Source organism: Melopsittacus undulatus, chromosome Z (assembly GCF_012275295.1).
Source record: "Melopsittacus undulatus isolate bMelUnd1 chromosome Z, bMelUnd1.mat.Z, whole genome shotgun sequence".
Lineage (NCBI taxonomy): Eukaryota > Metazoa > Chordata > Aves > Psittaciformes > Psittaculidae > Melopsittacus > Melopsittacus undulatus.
Window position 1 is genome coordinate 101,627,922 of NC_047557.1, and position 19,830 is coordinate 101,647,751.

At 46.7% G+C, this 19,830-nt stretch overlaps 1 long non-coding RNA gene across 1 annotated transcript in view; it reads right to left on the reverse strand.

Annotated features, from left to right (window-relative positions):
* Positions 1 to 19,441, reverse strand: part of LOC115945307 (uncharacterized) — a 49,684-nt gene extending 30,243 nt beyond the window's left edge. The window contains exon 1 of the long non-coding RNA XR_004550526.1: positions 19,318 to 19,441. This is a non-coding gene — a long non-coding RNA (uncharacterized lncRNA). The remainder of the gene's footprint in view (positions 1 to 19,317) is intronic.
* Positions 19,442 to 19,830: the final 389 nt, after the last annotated feature.

Below are 19,830 nucleotides of genomic sequence, written 5' to 3' on the forward strand. Positions count from 1 at the left end.
TACACAAGCAACACTTGCCTTATAACAGCATTAACTTCCATCAAGTGGCTATCTTTATGATGAACAGCAGTAAGAAAACTGTTCGGCGTCCAAAACTCTCACTTCAGCAGCCTAGAAAGCTATAGGCATCCTTGTTTGTCAGACCCAATGCCTGCAAATATTCCTCCAGACCCTTACCATTTTTCTCTTTTAGAGCTCCAATATGAAATGTAATTACTCAAGACTGCTGGGTCCTTCCAGCCTGGCTGAATCTCTTCCAAAAAGATGCATAATCAGGCTCACTTCTTTACTAAACAATCTGCATGCACAAAGCAAAGATCCACTGCCTGGCTTTGGAAGAACACGTCGTTATTACTGGTACACAGCAAAAATTAATATACACATTAAGCCCATGAGAATGTGTTTCCAAGAAAACCATCAGCTCAGAACAGCAGCATCGTATTTGCTTTCATATCACCTGAACTGGTTAGCTAGCCAGCCATAAAATTCAACAGCAAGATGTACAGAACCCTCAAGCTGTTTATTTTAGCGTATGGTAAGCTGTTAAATCCTAAACCATTTGGAAGAGACACGGGATGCACAATGACATCGATATTCAAAGCAGAACTGTTCCAGGAATATTTTTAGTTCACATGAAAATGAGAAGAAATTGTAACCTCCGTATCCTAACCATTTTCTGAGCCCCATCTGAAAAGGAGTCCATTTCCAACCCAATTATTCCATAGGCAGACAATACGAAGGCAGTAGGAACAGCTCTGATTTTAAAGCTCAAGTATAGCCACACACATGCAGATATATAAAAGGAAGTGTGTAACATGGCTGAAAATCAAGCAGTTTAGAAAACAGGATCCAGGAAAAGACTTCCAGGTCAACACAGGAACGAACACACTGGAAGTTCAAGGAAAAGGCAGGAGGCAAAGACAACAAATGCTTTTCCTGGGTGCACAAACAAGAAGCACTGAAGAAAAACAAGCCCCACTGCAGTCAACTGCATGAGCAGTAATACTCTCAGACACTGGCAATTAGAAAGGTTTATAGGAAAACTAAAATAATCAGTATTAGAAAACTTAGTGTACATTCAAAATGTACAGAATTTATGTTTTCAACAAATAAGAAAAATATAATTAAAAAAATATATATAAATAAAACCCCACAGCCAGAGGATTCTTCAATTCCTGTCCACAGGAACCTGTAAAAGAATCACAACAGATTCATCTGGCAAAGAAACTGAGATGCTGGATTTCCAGCTTACATTTGGCAGAGCCATCCTAGACACCTAAAACCAAAAATCACCTCCAGTGACCCGGGAGCATTTCTACCATGCAAGATCTAAAGCTGCACTATAAGAGAAGGGACACTGAAAGGTGGATTTCAGAGACAGACAACAGTGCTGCTCACCTCTGAGAGTTCAAAAACCCACCATGCTGAGAACAAAGACAAGCTAAAAAATCTTGAAGCTTCAACTTGTCCTAATTAAGCTGCAAGACGCTGGCCTTCAACAACCCAGTGAAGACAAGAAGAATGTTCTCTGGAATTAAACCAGTAATTTAAAGTTAGATCATAGCTGCTGTCATATTTCAAGTATCTTCTCCTTTTCATTCCTCCTAAATACAAGTCTGAAGTGGGACAAAGACATACTTCCTGTCATCAGACTTAATATCTTTCCTGTAACTTTACTAAGAGCCCTTTACTAATCCGTTCCACTCAAATTCCCTTTGTAGGTTCTTAGGGAAGGAAGGCAGGCTAACAATGCTACTAGACTAGAAGAGCACCACTCAAAAATAAAGTCCACAATTTCTTACTCCATGCTCAATTTTAACACATTTAGAAAATACAGACAATTCTTGGAATTAAAAAAAGTGACAGACACAGTTGTCACCTTTACAGTCTGAGACATTTGCAACCATGCAATTCAGTGACAAATTGGATCCAGGTTACTATTAATAACTGAACTGTTTCCTTTCCTTTCTGAAAGCCGATTTGTGAAAAGGATGCAAGCATCCCATTTTAAAACACGCTAATTAGCCAAGAAGGAGTCAAGGAAGTCAACATTCAGCCTCCAAGAACATATACAGTCTCTCTCTAGAGGAAAAACCATAGCAAACTTACCCAAAGAGTGCTCCATCACCCACTCCAATCAGTGGTGTACAACCTCCTCCACCAAGAAAACTCTGTGTCATCACACAAACACTACAACCAGACACTTCAACAACTCACACATGGGTTTCTATGCTTAAGAATATGCAGGTCTCACTCAAAGGCTCACAACCGGATACGTGCAGCATTACAAGGAAGAGATTACACCACTACCTGCTACAGCAGCAGATCTGGCTTGATGACCCATGAGGTCCCCAGAAAGCAACATGAGAAAGGCAATTGTTAAAATGTGCTCAAGACTTCAATTTCCAGAGTTACGATGAGTGCTTTACAATAACCTCAAATTACATAGGAGAGACCCTAAAGAAAGCACCTTCTCAATTTACACAGGGCATCTCTTCCCTGTTGTCCAGGTCCTGGCAAGTGAAGGTCAGAATAAAAAGGTTCTTTAAAAATACCACATAAATTGAAAGCACCTATAGCTTTCACTGATTTTTTTCCTCTTCTATTATAAACCCCGAGCAGGTTTAAGTAGCAGTTGCCATCATTAAAGAAGTTGCTCCCCTCCCATTTTCCATTCTCCTGAAGAACGAACATCCTGTCAGCACTGGGTACCGGTGCTGAAGCAGGAGGCTGATGCCGTCTCACAGCTACGGAAAGCAGGGCTGGAGAGTGGTACAAGGAGGGCATGAGGCTGATATCCACAGAGATACGCTGAAGAGCATTGTTAAATAACAGAACAAGGGAGTCAAATGTCTGCCTGTGTCCATCAGTGGTGCCCCAGCTCCTTCAGAAGGGCTCAGTAACCACAGAGTGGAGCAGGGAGACCCCTGTGCCTCCCCAGCTTCTCCCTTGGGCAGCTTCTGGAGCTCATCCATGGACCAGCTTCACCTGCCAGCCCAGCACAAACCTCACTCACCTCCCTCTGCCTGCTGGCCTCCTGCTTCAGAAGGGGCTGAATGGCTCCTGTGCTGCAGGAAGGGTCAGGGAGCCTCAGCCCCTTGCCACAGCGGTGAACCGGCAGTGGTCACACTGTGAAACCGCACCCCAGGAAAGCCTACAAACACCTAGGGAAAGGGCACATCCCTCCCTTCAAACACACTGCCGTGCAAACAAACAGCACAGAGGGTGGCAAGGAAAACGGTCAGAGGACAAAAGGACAGAGGGTCAGGATTAAACCCCTTGATCCCCAGCCAAACAGCCTACCCGTAAGTCCACACAACCTCCAGAGCCAATTTAAAACCCTGAGTGTGCTATACTTTAGGTTATAAAATCATATTTAGGCACCTATTTGAAGCGCTCTTTGCTCTGCTGGTGGCTAAAAACAATTCCTTTGTCATCAAATCTTGCTTCAGTAAGCTGACATAACATTTTTAACTCAGGAAATAAGGTAATTATGGTTCAAGGTAAACAACTACAACTGTGCATCATAAACAGTTTCTAATTTTAAGCCTGAGTCCCTCTAATGCCATCCATATTTCAAAGGTTTCCTTACAAATGGTTTAGGTTGTCTACGTAGCTTGTGACTGAGCCCTGCTGCTGATGAGCATCAGCAGCAGGCCTTGGGGAAGCCATGGGCAGGCACAGCAGTTAAAAGTCCAGCAGATGCAGCAGGTGAGCTCCTGTATCAAAATGAGTCAAGGTAAGGCAAACATGAAAGAAGGAAAATACACTTGGAATCTTAAATAGCTTGAGAGGTAAAAACTGCGTCTCTTAGGAACACACAGAAAACAGCAAGAGCTGAGACCAAAGCTCCTTGTACTTACGCAATGTTTGCTGTGAGTCGTTTTCTATGCCAGCCTCAGATGCCCCACTCGGCTTCCCCAGTGGCACAAACAGCAGGAATTCAAGTTACAACTCGCTGCGAGGGTATCAGCTACCACGGCATTCAGCACAAGGCAGTAAACTCACCTACAGCCAGCGCGCTGTGTCTAAACTAGCCCTTGTGCTACTGCTGCCATAAAACAGTCTCCACAGTTACTCACAAACAAAGCCTCGCAACAAACAGAGGGATCTCAAGCCAGCAATGCTGAAGCACATCATCTGAACTTGTCTGGAACTACAATGAGGTATTGAGGGCAGCAAGCTGTCTGCCTCCAGGATGAATCATTACACACAGAGGTAGCAATAACTGCAAGTACTGCTCATAGGTGTTAGCCTGGTAGGCTTTCATTCCTCCTCACCCAAAGAAAAAGCGCTAAATTACAACCAAAAGGAGGACAGCTGAATAAGAGAATGGAGCAGAGACCGAATGGAGTAGAGAAAATGAGACCTGACACAGACAAAGCATTCCAGAACAGCTGAGCTCAGAAGGGACAGAAGTGGTCAAAGCCATTCAGCAGCCAGTTGTAAGAATGCTGTATAGTCCCCTGCAGAAAAGCAACGAGGAGGAATCCCATGGTGAAGCCTGGGGAGCTCCTCCAAAACTTGTCACCATTAAGGTTTTCCAAACCACCCCACCCCACTGCTGCTGTTGTTGCCACAGAAGGAATTTCAACCAGAACAATTATTTCCACCACATTTTTTCCTGCCGGGAGAAGAAAAATGGCAATTCTGCACTGAAAATAGTGTGATTTGCACAGTAGATCATACAGCAACACCAGTCTCCTTCTGAAAGGAAGGACATGAACGTGCCTCGAATCTGGTGTGCAGCAGCAGGAATGTATTTTTAGATACAACCATTTGAAGGCAGCAATATGGTGGAAGTCTCCCAGGTTGAATTTCGCCGTGGGAGGTTAATCTCCGTGCACCCTGGAGAGGGCAGTTCATTAAGAGGCTGTTCAGAGCAGAATGAAACAATTCACCCAGTCCCTGAAGAAATCCCTCTCCCTGTGACTGCACACAGGCAGCTCCTCTGAACTCTCCAGCAACCCACATCTCATCCCAATTTGTACCATTTCCCTGGTACCAGCAGCATGTCCAGGCTGTGCTAGAAAGCACTCCTCCCCTCCACATCTCTAGCACAATTAAGGCAGCTGAATTGAAGGCCGTCTTCAAAGCACAACACGGGGTGCAAAGCGGCTCAAAGTCAACCCAAGCACCCAAGAGAAGGAGGGAGCAGAACAACAGCTTGGCTTTATAATGTTTTATCTGCAATTAACACTTCTTCATGACTTCTGATAAGGTAACGTATTAGCTGTCAGACCAAACCCAAGTGCAAATAAGTGAACCTTCAAACATCTCCAAGCAAAGCTTCAGGAAGAGTCAAATAGCTCTTTCTGCCACCAAAGCCACTCTGGCTCTCTCTCATGCTAACGAATGTTTAACCTAATTATCAGGTAGAGGACTCTATTCAAAAGGTAACTTAGTCACCACTGCACTAGTTTGTACCCGAATTGAGCAATCATGGACAGCTCTTCAGAACCACACCTTTGGGAAAACAACACCTCAAAGGCTCAGTGACAGACCTGCCCCAGACCTGGGAGGGACCCATAACACAAATGAGCCATCCCATGCACCCATTTACAGACAGACTACAGGGTCGTTGGGGTCAGGCATGCTTGCTTGTTTTCAACCATTCAGAGGGCCCAGCTACACTCTGTCGATACAGTGACACCCCCTTGACATGAACCACGGGCTAAAGAGCCATTGCACACCTCTGCCTTCAGCCCATATGAAGTTGTTCCTACAACATGGGAAATACCAAGTCAACAGCAGCTCAAAAAATCGCCTCTGCGTACTTTCTTACAGCATTACATATTTTATCACATAAAATACTTTCAAATTTTAAAGCATTTGGTGTGGAACAATTCTGGGGTAGCTGGAGTAAGGCACAAACGGAATAAAATCCAGATAAACCTATGAATTAGAGTGTTCATTATTTCATAGGTTGCCAGCAAGTGTGACTACCATCTGACACCTTAGAGGTGCTGGCAACGAAGGGATGCAGAGCACATTACCCACACCCTTTGAATGGAGTACCTCCGAGTATCACAAAGGTGTCAGTGAAGGACATGAACTAATGGTCAATTGTGAGCATTTATGTGACAACAGGGAGGAAAAAAGAGTAAGAAAATGCAAAAAGTCTACATGAGAACCAGAAGTCCTGACTATAGCAAAGCCATTTTTCAGACTTTTATTAAAGTAGATTGGCCTTTGACTATGAACCACACTTGCCTCTTGTACACAGCAGAACAGCACTACCATCGTACAGTGGAAGACAGAAATATGCAAAGGGGGACAGAGGCAGCAAGGCTAGACCATCCCCACAGCACACACTGCACTGCTTATACACCTCAACACTGAACATTTCTCACAGCTCATTTATTTAATATCGTTCACAGCTCTCATGGAAGGAAGCAAAACTGTGCTAAAATATGGTGTGTAGGTATAAGAAAAATAAAGGCTGATTCAGCCCTGCCTCCCCTCCTGAGCCTGACCTCCCCCAAGCACTTTAAATAGGATGTTACCACTACTTGTTTATACGCCATTACAGGGAAAAAATGCTCGGTTTCCTAATACTGCATTACAGAACAAGATGTTACTCAATTCTTTTTGTAAAGGACTGTGAAATAACCGAGAGACCATATGCAGCTGAAAGCATCCACGTGCTGGAGTAATCCGGACTTACGTAACAGATAATTGGCATCTCACCACACAGAGCAGGAAAGGAAAGGCCAACACACACAAATCATCTCTGAGACATAAAACCCAACTGTAAATTCGGTTTGAGGAGCCTGGCTCAGAGGGTCATTGAAATTCACTTCTTGAACTTACAGTTTAAGGTTTCTGCCATGACAGTAGACAGAAGAGAATCCCAAAGGGTTGACCTTCTCTCCTTCACCTCATCCTGTCGAGCAAATATGAATCATTTGCTAATTGAAGAGCTCAGTTTAAACCAGTGTCACCATGACTCTGATTTCAGCAGATGGAAGGCAAGTCCTTCCAGGTTTCAAGAAGCCTGGAGAAAGGCGGAGATCAGCATCCTTCTATTTTCTCAATGCACCATAAAACATCAGTTACCTGAGCACAGATGCTCCTGGAGATCACACTGTACCTCACCCCCGTAGCCACAGCAAAGACAGAGCACCCACTTCTCCATGACCATGGTAATCACCACATCCCCCTGCCCCCTCAGATGAGGGCAAAGCCAATCACCATGCTCGGGCTTGTACACAGGGGTAACATCTAACACCCTAAACCACCCCTGCCTTGGGACAACACCACTACCTTCAGCTGTAGAATCTGCTTCCTGCCACCAGCTGCAGTGGACATCTCTAACACAGCACAGTTCAGAAGAACAATAGCTATGGCATTGGGTAGACATGGACAAAGCAGCCAAAAAGAGGTACAAAATAAACCCCAAATCCACAGACAGACAGGCCACCAACACAACTAAGGACCTTCTCCATCCCCTTCCTACCTGCTCTTAGCCAAAAGGAAAGTTGTCTTTTTAGAAGCACAGAGAAGTGCTCTGGTATCACTCCATTAGACAAAGCTCACTGCTGTTAGGTGCCAGACTTGGGGTGAAAGGGAAGGTGTTTGCCCAGCTGCAAGCACCACTATAAAGACACAGACAAGTTATTATGAAAAGCAAGTCAACTTTTTACACACAGATAAAGGATAACAAGCGTTTCACAGCTGCGTTTCAGATGTTTAAGATCTTAAACTGAACCATAGGAAAGCGTGTCACTAGTTAGGCTATTACAGCAAATGAAATGAAAATTGAAAATGAAGTCTAACAGACATTAAATTTAACTAAATATACATCAATTCCATAACCATCATAATACATGGTTCTTATGACAAAACTTCTGTGGAACATAAAAGCACCCCTGATAACCCTGAATATTAAGCTGAGGTACCACAGGCATCTTACAGTTTATATAAATAAAGTGCCTCCTACAAATAACCATGGTTCCTTGGGCGAGAACTGCCGCATGATTAACAGAGGTCCATTATAAAGGCAATACATAACCCAGCTCCTGCTAGTAGTCACTGCCACATCAGACTGAGTTTCTATGGCAACCAGGGAGGAAAATATAAAGCAAATTACAGTTAAATGAAAATTATTCTCCATGACAATATATGTTAATGCAGGAACATTTGCAAGGCCATTCTGGATAAAATGTTTACATTCACACATGTGTTTACTAAAATAAATAAAAGGCAGGCTGGAAGTGCTAATGGATCATCCATCTATAAAGATCAGAGTCTCCCTTCTCTCTCCCCCCACCCACCCCCCCCCCAAGTTTTAATGTATGCAGAATAGAATTATTCAAGCTGATAGACTGGAAAACAAACCACCTCAACAAAGATATCTGTACATTTAGATAGAACATATAGTTTTTAAAAAACAGGTTTTAAGAAGATCTAACATGTACAGGTTTGGATGTTGTCCTTCAATTTTCCTGGCTGTAAACAAAGAGCACATTCATATCTCCCCATCCCAGCAGAAAACGCTTTCAACGAGAGGTAAAGTCACTTGGAGTATTTATAGAGATTTGAATGGAATAGGAATAGTGACTTATCTTAAATCAGCTGTGTAAGTTACTTCTTGAAAACTGAGCAGTGCTTTGTATCTCAGAATTGGTGGCACTGACTATAGCAGTGTCCTACACCTTACTGGGGTTTCAAAGCAGCACAGGTCAATGAGAACCTGTTGTCAGGTATTTTTACAATAGCCCACATTTAAGTCTTGAAAAGGTTTGCCTACTCTCCCACCATGATCACTCAGCCTAAGCAGTCCTTTTTATAGGGAATATATCTCTGGTTTTAAATATCTCCTGAAGCACAGGTGAAGTTAATTGAAATGAGGCCCATTCAAGAGGCAGCCACTTGGTTTATTTTAACTCACTTTGCTCGTGCCCCAAAAGAAAAGCCCACAGAAAGAAAGTAGGTTATAAACTAACTTACAGTCTCCTTTCCACTGTGAAGCACCACGTTTTAAGAACAGTTTAAAATGCTGCACTGGAAAAAAGCACCCTTCTCAGCCGCTTTTCACAGTTCCCCCTGCCAAGTTCCTTTCCCATGGAAATGGTCTGCCTGTTCCACGAGTAACACAGGTGCAGGTTTCTTAGGAAGACCCAGAAAGAGCACAAGGCACTTTTTGAACCCATTCCAGTGAGCTGGGAACACAGAGGACAGCATTCACTCCACTGGCACATCTGAACTCACTCTGAACACGCTCCCACTGACCTCTGCATCTGTCTCTTGCCTCCACCTACAGAACAATACTTGAATCATGAGGATCATAACTTTTTATGGCAGTGGGAAAACTGCAATATTGTCCACAAGTTTACTCCACCCTGCACATAAAACTGCTCATAGGTTCAACCATAAAGCAAACAACCTTCTTTGAAGTTGAAGTTAAAGCCAACCTGGAAAAAAAAGCCTGCATTAACATTTTACATAACCACCCTCGAGGACAGCATCACTCCTTAGTCATCTGGTGTGAGTGTTGTCAAAAGCAAGTTAGGTCAGAAAGGATCTGAGTAACAAAGCTCTTTACAGGTGAGCTCAGGTTACCCACAAACACCAAATGCACACACCACCAAATACATTCCAGTCATGCTCCACTTTCCCCAAGGATCACTTGCTGCAGAGCCCACAGAAGCATTACCATTACCATTTCAACTAATGCTGTCACTGATCCACAACTCCCTCTACCTTCCTCTCTACAGTCATATGCAGACTATCTCTGTGCAACACAAACAGCTACAACCCTTAGACTAAAAAGAAAATAAATAATAAATCTGCAAATCGAACCACAGTCGCTGGGTTCCTTTCAAAACCTTCCCAAATTGGTAGGATCGAGTTTCTATTGAATCTCCTTGCTGCATGTTGAGCTGGAGGGGCTGAACGTTGTTTCCACAAAAGAACTTCTGAAACCACAGGCTGCATGTCTGCACCAGCAAGTATTTATATTCTGTGCACACATCAGATTATGCGTACACACACCATCCTCACTGGGCTTCAAGCAGATGAATCCTACCAGGCCCTGCTACCTTCCCTGTGCCAGAGCTATCAGGTCATGTACCCCACTTCCTGCTGATGTGCTCCCACATCCTTTTGTGAAGATCTGGCTTGCTGTGCCAAAAATGCATCCGCATCAGAACAGTCATCTCTGTAAACACAAGCAAATGCATGCTTACATGGAGTCGAATTCTAGAGCAAGCCAGGCAGCTCACAGCTCTGCTCTCATGCCCCAGCAAGCAGCAGGAGGTTCAGGGGGAAGCCAGGCTGCTAGGCAATACTAAGCATGCAACACTGCCAGCAGACCTCCCATGCACCCTTCTCTGCTGCAAGCTGCATCGAGTGAATTAGCACCAGATGGACGAGGTAACAGCTCTGAAGAGACTCTCTGAGGGATTCTTGCAGATTTCAATTACCTGCACTGCTCAGTAAGAGCAAATTCTGCCTACAACTATTACAGTAATGTCATAGAAAAGAGCCCCATCGTTCATATCCAGGATGAATCCATAAAGAGAAGGATTCAAAAAGCTGATCTAACCAGAGACAGCAGCTGGTCACAGGGATGCAGCAGAAGTAATAAGCCATTACTGGTACACACAACAGCAGTCCCAATGCTAATAGCACCCCCAACTCTTATCCCTGGCAGCAGTCTCCACGCCCCCAAATCCTTCACCTCTTGATGCTACCACAGCTTCACTCCATTTTCAAGCACTTTCCTCCCACCATGCAAAAACGAGGCCCAGATCTCAGGAGGGGTATGGAGATGCAGGATGATCTCAGAGAGAGAGAGAAAGGCAGGAACAAACGTAAGAAACATCAAAAGGCAGACGGGCTAAAATTAGAGACAACGATCCTGGATGAGAAGGACTAAGGCAAGAGCAGAGCACCAAGCATAACCTCCATCAGATGAGGCTTCTGGGAAGGGGGGGGGACAGGCAGAAGGGAGAAGTATTATGGGGGCTGCAATAGAGGAAGCTAGCAGACAGAACAGACTGCAGGAGTAAATTCAGGCATTTCAGAACTATAACCTGTAGCTTTCTAACTAAGAAGCTCTACTCAACACACCACGAAAAGGCCACAGAGTTGACTTCTGTCTCACCTCTTCTCCCCTGAACCAGAGAGCTAACTCAAAGGCAACTCCACTGTCACCACAGAAGGAGTTTAACACCCTGGTACCAGGGCTGATCACAGAGCAAGCAATTTAATTTGCCACCATCATGCACAGCAGAGAGCAGCTGAGTAAAGCAGGCCACTTCAAAACACAGTCAGAAAGCCAGAAGCCTTCTGGGCTGCTGGCAAAATGGAGGGTATCAAACAGATCAGAGACCAGGACAGTCACAATGCAGGGCCCCAACACGTACCCAGATGCAAGCCACAGCAAGGAAGGAAGCTAGAGAAGATACAGCAGCTATCAGCTATCCTCGCTTCCAGAACTAGCATATTCTCACATGTCCTTTCTTGAATGGTAGGACAAGAAACCACATGAGTTGGAATAAAAAGGTCAACATTCAAGGAGAACAGGCTTTCATCTTCAAACCTGACTAATGTATTCAACGCTTGGACTGTGAAAGCTAAAGTTGTACACACACAAAAAAAACAGGCTTGCTTCTTACATACCCACGATCCAGCTTGGATAAATGTATTTGCCTGTGCCTGACTGCAAGATGAAACCAAGGAGACAGCTAGCTATGGGAAGCAGCCAAACACTGTAACTAGAGCACCAGCTCACCCAGTGGTATTTAAACAACCGTAGCCCAGCCATGAGCAGGATGTTTGTTTCCCCCACACAACCCCCCCTTTCCTGAATCCACCTATAGTTCTTCCCAGCATCGGCATGGCTAATCTCATCCATCTATCTAAAGATATAATGATAGCGGTACGTTATAAATAGGCTTACATCTCCAGTCCATGCAAGGCCTGACGCAACGGTCGGTGCAGCAAGCAGTGTGTGTTGTTACGACAACGGTGACATTTCACAATCCCCAATAGCCTGTAGAACATGGAAAACACCAGACCGAAAGTGTAAAGTCTACCCAAAAGATTACTGCTTTCCACCGGATACAGTCACTGCCACAGTCAGCAGGATACCAGATCCGCTGCCTCCTCCCAGCTGAAGGCAGCTATCAGGAGACCATTCCCAATGGGAAACTTCTTGGAACTCTACCTTGGCTCCTCCTGGACCTAACTGGCCTGCAGAACACCCAGCTACTTACTAGTAATTCGGAGCTCCTGGTACAACTTGTTTACACAGAGCGGGTCATAGGATAGGCTGGAAGGTGTAAGCAGGATACAGTTTTATGGCTCTGAACTCCTGCCCAGATAAGCTGATAAGGCTCCATATTTAGGGGGAGGGGAAGCTTTCATGTGACTGTATTTAAAATGAAGACGCGTCCTAAACTGCATTTAAACATTTTATACTTAATAATTAAATTTCCATTCATATTATTTTCCTTCAAAGCTATTCAACAGGGTTTTTTAGGAGATCCTAATTACACATCCTTTCATTTCCTATCGAGATACTCGGAGTAGCACAGCATTACAAACCCTAGCTCCCCAGCCTCCTGCTGCACAGGCTGTCAAGCCTTCTGCGACCGGCTGCCTCTGGATCCTGGTGCATTTTTCAGAGGGTAACATCTCCCCTCTTTGCCATGCCCATGACACATATAAGGCAGCTTTATGCTGCTCTGAAAGTAAATCTTTTTGACCTTTTCTACACCAAAAACCTGCCAGTCTTAAAAGAAAATGAATTACAGCTTGTTCAGTGTTTGCTTCCCCCCCGTTACCCACAGCCATTTAGCCACCCCTCTGTGACACCCAGCAGACATCACATCCCAGCTGAGCACCTGAAGCCGACCGCTCAAAGGAGCATCGCCTTCATTTTCTCAGAGCAAATCCAACACAACACAAGAGGAAAGCAGATGCTTTCTCGCTATTCATAGGTGAGAAAAAACACCAGTTCCCTCAGTACTGAGTTGAGACAAAGCTTCTTTTGCACATACTGAAAAAGTTTCCTACCCTTTCCAATTTCAAAGCCTGTAAATTTTGTTGCTAAAGAAACAGACACGCATTTTAGTCACATATGAACCCAGCACAAACACCCTGCACCTACCAGCAGAATTAATATTTCAGCATTTCCACAAAATATGGAAAGATGTAACCTTTGGTTTACTAATACAAACACAATATATACAATCAATATCTTGCTCCTGCCAATGCAGGAAATATTCATCGGACAAGTTTGGTTTTCTTAGAGACAGGGGAAGAAAGGCTGCCTACAGATTTTGAGAGGATAAATAGTTCAATGCATGAGTGCCAAGGGCAGTGCTGCACACATCCATATGGCAGGGACAATGCAGACAGTAATATATGCTCCACATCACCACCCTGACAGTGCCTTCAACCCTGACCTAGAAAAAAACATCACTTTCTCTTGGCTACAACAGCTAATTCACTCTCCATCACCGCTACCCCGCAACGTTAAGGACTACCACAGCTCCTCATTTACACTGGGGCAGCATCTCTCAGCTGTTCCTGTTCACAACAGCTATGCTGCAGCAAGGGGAACAACTCTCATGATGAACTTAAAGATGAACATGAACCAGAAGAGATGCAGGTTTCAGAAACCCTCTGTAGGAGCTCAGGCCTTTTTCACTCCCAGAGCTGAAAGGGGCAGGGAAACCCAGGATGGTTTCTCATATGTGAGGCCTGGCAAGAGAGCAGGCACAGGGGGAGAGGGGAGGCTGCTCCTGTTGACACCATTCCCAATGGATGCAGGACCCCGTACATCATATCAAAAGGCTGGAATAGCAGAGAGGAAAGAGGCTGCTCACTGGGGAAGCCTACCCACCACAACCCTCATGGCCAGAAAGCTTCATGCTCCCAAAACTAACTGTGTGCACACTCCCTGCCCCACTGTCCTGTTTTGGTGGCAAATTGGTCATTTCTCTGCATCCTTCAGTGTGTGGAAAACATTAAAGAATCGAGAAGAAGAATTCTAGAACCCAAAATACCTGATATAATTAACTGCACCTTCTAACAGGATTATTTCCTTTCCTGACCCCAATTACTCCTTCAGTTTATTAAAAGGAACTTGTATACACAGAAATGTTAACACCCTGAAGAAACACGTAAACAGAAAAAAGTCTGAGGGCACCATTATAAACAGAGTTAATGCAGCTCAGTGATTGGAAATGGATCTTGAAAGCTGTCAGATCAAAGCAAGATCCTTCTCGTGTAAGGACTGCATTACCCTTGGAGCCACAGAGCTAATACCATCTATAAAAATATTTTGCTCAAGTAAGTTAAGAACAGCAGCGTTTCATCTGTCAAAAGGTGCGAGGCTTTTATGGGATTAGCCATTCCACATACAGCATAAAAATTAGAACAGCTTTCTGAAAGCCCTCAGCTCAGCTGACAGAGACTACACAGACCAACATGTGTGCCTGCTTTCTTCACACGCTACAAGCCCAACAGATTTTTCACTGCTATTAGCATTTAAGCTGCTTTTTATATATATTTTTTATACGCACTTGTAAAAGATTACAAATTGGCATCACCTATAACCAGCCACAGACGAAGCCTGCACCACCACCCAGGCTCAGCCAAATCAAATACCAAGCAACAGCACGACAAAATACATCAGAAAGCACCAGTTCTCACACAGGAAGGCTTGGAAATTCCAGGTACAGCTGAACACCCTCCAGAGCAGCCTCCAGACTGCCGGCGCTGACAGCTTCCCCCCCTCCTCACAGCAGGATACTGAAGACAGCATTTTGCCCAAGCATATTAAGGCTCTGGCTGCACAAGCCCATAAGGTTTAGGATGCCTGTGATTTCAGATAATTGGCTACACCAGCTTTGCCTTTAACATTCCTGAGAGTATTTTTATGACCATGCATCAGTGACACACAAATTACATAAGACTTGGCGGAGAATCCCACTGCTCTGCACCCTCGGAAAAGGCAGTTCCCTCTGTGCCACTGATCCCTCGCAGGGAAAAGAAGTATTCCAAAGCCACAAACAAATGACTCCTGCAAAGTGTGATGCAGACTGGTTTAAATTAGATGGGGTAAAAATACATGCGGGCTTATCTCAGAACACTGAAATCTTTGCTATGGAGACACCAGTTCTCTCCACGGCCTTTCACAACTGGAATACCTATAGTTCTGACTCGTCATGGGGGGAGCAGGCAAGCTACCTTTACTAGAGGCCCATCAAGGAAATAGGATTAGCATAACAAGCAGCATGTAAATATTTCCAAGTATTATTTGCTTTGCTGTACTGGAAAGCAGCAGTTCCTGTCACTACTTGCTATGTATCTACCAATATTAATACCGAGGAAGAGTTTCAATCCACGAGGCAGACGGTCAAGCCTGAAATTCAGGTGCTGCTCGGGAGGCAGGAAGAGGAAGAGGGGCTAACCCTCGGGAGGGAGCCTCGCTCAGGCATCTCACACAATGTAATTAACCAGCTCCTGTGCATTTCCTTCCCTCAGAGAAGGATTTCTTCACCGAGTAATTAGACTGTCCCAGTTAAGACTCAAGTCACCACACAATGTATTTTCCCCCCAAAACAAAGCTTGGAGAAGATTCAAGTACTACTTACAAAATACTGCAGTTTCCTCATAGTAACATAAAATTCTTCCTAGTTTTTGCCTTAGTCACTGCATATATCTAGAACTATCTGAAACCCACAACTAACTGAAACTGAGACCCCCCACAACCCTGGTTTTACTCCTGTATTCAAGACACTCCATTATTACAGAGCATTGCCTTCTTTTAACATACAGAAAAACAGGAAGTAAAAAAACAGCACAAAAACAATCGTCCTACTTCAAACAGGCATCCAAAGGCCACAACATAAAGACAGAGAGTACAGATTAAATGCTGTAAAGATATACTTGTCAGGAGCCTTCCTTTGAAGTATCTGCAGGAAACACTGTCATCACGCAGCCATGTTACAATTACACAGTTAAAATAATCACCACCAGTCGTGAGCAGTCCATCTGGTTTACTGAGAGGCAGCACTGCTGGTACAGTATTGATTAACATGACTAGTCTTCACTGACCCTAGAGAAATACATTTGTCTGCTCTACTGAACAGCAGAAGAACACTGCATGACACTGCGAGATGCTTCAGTTTGTTTAGAAGTGGTTTTGGGGACTCAGTTGATGAAAACTTAAGTAGAAAATACAATCATTTGAACAGGTTGTCTGTCACACAAGAAGGGAGAAATGAAACACAGTGTTCTGCTGAAGGGCTTTTTGTTTTCAGGGTATTTATTGAGTTTTCTTCCCCCACCCAAAACAGACATTCATAATGGACGATCTGCATGTTTAAGTCTGAGAAAATGCTATTACAATATCCTAAAAACAAAAACCAGCACATTTAAAAAATAATTTCACCCTGAGCCTTTTTAAAAAGAAATAAATGAGGATAGAGACAACAGTTAATTTTCTAAAAGCAGAAGCAGAACTGAACAGTAAAACCAGTTGTGAAACACTAAATGTAACATCTCCAGCTCTCAGCCTGTCAAAGCAGCAAACGCTTCCATGACCAGGGATCCTGTCATCACTGTAGTGAACAGGAACAAGGCAAAACCAGTCGGGAGATGGTCACGAGGGCAGGAATCAAAAGGATTACACACACTCCAACTCCAGCACATTGTTGGCTACACAGGCAACTCAATCTGCTGTGATTTTCTCAAACCAGACCCTCAGCACTTACTCAGACAAGTCTGGAGGTGATGCAAGTCCCTGCTAGCCCAACAATACAGGTTCACAAACCTCACAGAGGCCCAAACCGCCTGTTACTGGGAGGACACAGACAAGATGTGCCCTGGCAAGTTCTATCTCTTCCTGCACTACCTCCTTTAGGACTGACGGGTTCTACCAGGAGCAGACCTGGAGCATCTCTGCATGAAAAGCACTGAGCTCCACAGACCCTGTGGCAAGAACAGGCGCAGGGGACACAGGGCAGCACAGACAGCACAGCTCTGCCTTGGGGACATAGGTTGGCTGTGAGGGTAACTGCTTCAGGAGCAGCTCAAGGAGAGCCCTGAGCACACCCTTGGGCACAGACCACCCCTCGGAGCGAGATCCTCCACACAGGGAGCTTCCCACAGCAGAAAACAGGTCACACAGCTTCAGGGTGATGCTCTGAAGGAAGGAGGTGCAGAGAGTTTCCCTGCTGAGACACAGAAGCAGGTCTGGCTCCATGCAGCATTTTAAACCCTTTCACTGCACGCCACCACAACCACTTTAAAGTGCTCCAACCCACCTTCGGCTGCCAGTAAATCAGTAAATCCACTTGGTGAAAAGCCAACATTTTTCTTTTTAAGTTAATCAAGGCAAATATTTAGCTCCTGGTAAAGCACACACAAAAGAATGTATCGATGCCATCTGAAAACAGGCGAGAGTTAATCTGCTTTTGGGTCTCCATGACTCTATGGAGTGTTTCCCCCCACCCAGAAAAAAAAGCAAAATAATTGGGGTGATTACACAAAAATGTTTCATTTTACGAACAAGGAAACAAAATATATAAATACATTTAATTCCAAGCTCCTTAGATGTATATAATCTCAGGGAAGCACACAGCCACTACAAAGCATTACATTAACAAGATGTTTCCAGCTAAACGTCTTTGCCTGCACAGGAAAGGGGAAAAACACCAAATGAATTGGTCTATACCCAATTTCAACAGCCATCTCAAGGGGAATTTCGCTTCAAGAGCAGCCTGGAATTCGTTCTCTGCCTATAGGGCCGTGTCCCCAGCGGTAAGAGAGCACTTTGTGTACAGAACCAGGAGGGGGGAGGAACCCTCTTCCTGCAACTGGATATCAAAACACATCTCTGAGCCTGGAGTAGAGGCCAACCCGTAAACACACCGAGTCCTGCGCTCAATGAGGGGCCGGTGCTGAACACCCCCTCGCAGGACAGCTGCTCTCCCTGGGAAAGGGCAGAGGGCAGCGAGGGCTCAGCTCCTCCAGGCTGCTGCTGTTGGAGGGCTGGGGGGAGAGCAGCGATTTGCCTTTCTAAACACACAATCCGTGTATTGAGAGGGGGGAGGTTAATGCTGGGCTGCAGGAGTGCAGCTGTTTTGGGTTCGGATTCCTTTTTTCTCTTATTTTTTTGTCCTTTTCTATGCGAAAGGGCAAAGGTGTCGAGCAGCCCCTCCCCCGCACACAACGGCTCCTCCGAGGAGAAAAACACCGAGCAATTTAAAGATTAAACTAGGAAATAAATAAATAAGCTCGGCTCAGCCGGGCTTGGCTGGCTGCGGCTCGGTTCAGCTCCATCCTCTGCGCATACACACGCAGGGCTAACGCCTACCCAGGGATGATGAAATGGGAAACGGAAATTACCATTTCAGACAACTTTTGGTATTGTTCCTCCCCGCACAGCGCTCACCCCAAAGGCACAAAACGGGGGGGATGTGGGGAGGACACGGGGCCCAAGCTGCGGCCTCGACGGGAGCCTCACGTTCCTCCCGCCCCGTCATGTGCCCCACGGCTCTCCACAAGCCCCACACCCCTCAATGCTCGCCAGCCCCAGAGCTTCCCTGCAGACCCCTCAGGCCCCACACACACCGGCCCCACAATGCCGAGACCCACACACACCGGCCCCACAATGCCGAGACCCACACACACCGGCCCCACAATGCCGAGACCCACACACACCGGCCCCACAATGCCGAGACCCACACACACCGGCCCCCAATGCCGAGACCCACACACACCGACCCCCAATGCCGAGACCCACACACACCGGCCCCACAATGCCGAGACCCACACACACCGACCCCCAATGCCGAGACCCACACACACCGACCCCCAGTGCCGAGACCCACACACACCGGCCCCCAATGCCGAGACCCACACACACCGGCCCCACAATGCCGAGACCCACACACACCAGTCCCCAATGCCGAGACCCACACACACCGGCTCCCAATGCCGAGACCCACACACACCAGTCCCCAATGCCGAGACCCACACACACCGGCCTCCCAATGCCGAGATCCACACACACAAGACCCCAAACCCTCCTCACCCCAACGAGGCCCCCTCACCCCCCCCGGCTCTCTCCTCTCCCCCCACCCCAACCTCCCCCCCCACTCCCCCCGCTAACCCCACATCCTCCCCTCACCCTCAGACCCCGTTCCCCCTCGCCCCGCCCCACACCCCCCTTCTCCCCACCGCCCCCCCCAAGCCCTCCCCTCGCTCTCAGTGCCCCCTCTGTGGGCCCCTCTGCCCCCTAGGCCCCTCTCCTCCCTCAGAGCCCCGCTCCCGTTGCCCTCCGCCCCTTACCAGCGCAGCAGGCTCAGCAGGCCGAGGTCAGCCTGTGTGTGGGAGCGCGGCCTGCGGCTCCGCCGGCCCCGCCGCATAGAGCTGGGGAGGACGGAGGGGCTGCGGCGGCGGCGGCGCGCAGGGGTGGGGGGGGGGGCGTCGGGGGCGCGCACGGACACTAGCGGCGGGCGCGCGGGCAGTGGCGGGGGCGCGTCCCGGCCGCGCGCTCCATGGCCCCGCCGCGTCGGGCTCGGGCTCGGCTCGCAGCGCTGCCGCCCCGCCGCCCCACCGGCCGCCTGCCGATCTGACGCCGCCGCTCATTGGCTCGCCGTGTCGAGGCTTCCTATTGGTGGAGGGAGATGCCACCGCCCCACCGACAGCCGGCCGATCTGACGCCGCCGCTCATTGGTTCGCCGTGTCGAGGCTTCCTATTGGTGGAGGGAGACGGGGTGGGGGGGAGGAGGTGAAACGCGGCGCCGCAGAGCCCCGCCCACCGCAGCGCGCGGGGGATGACGGGAGCGGGGACGCCGACGT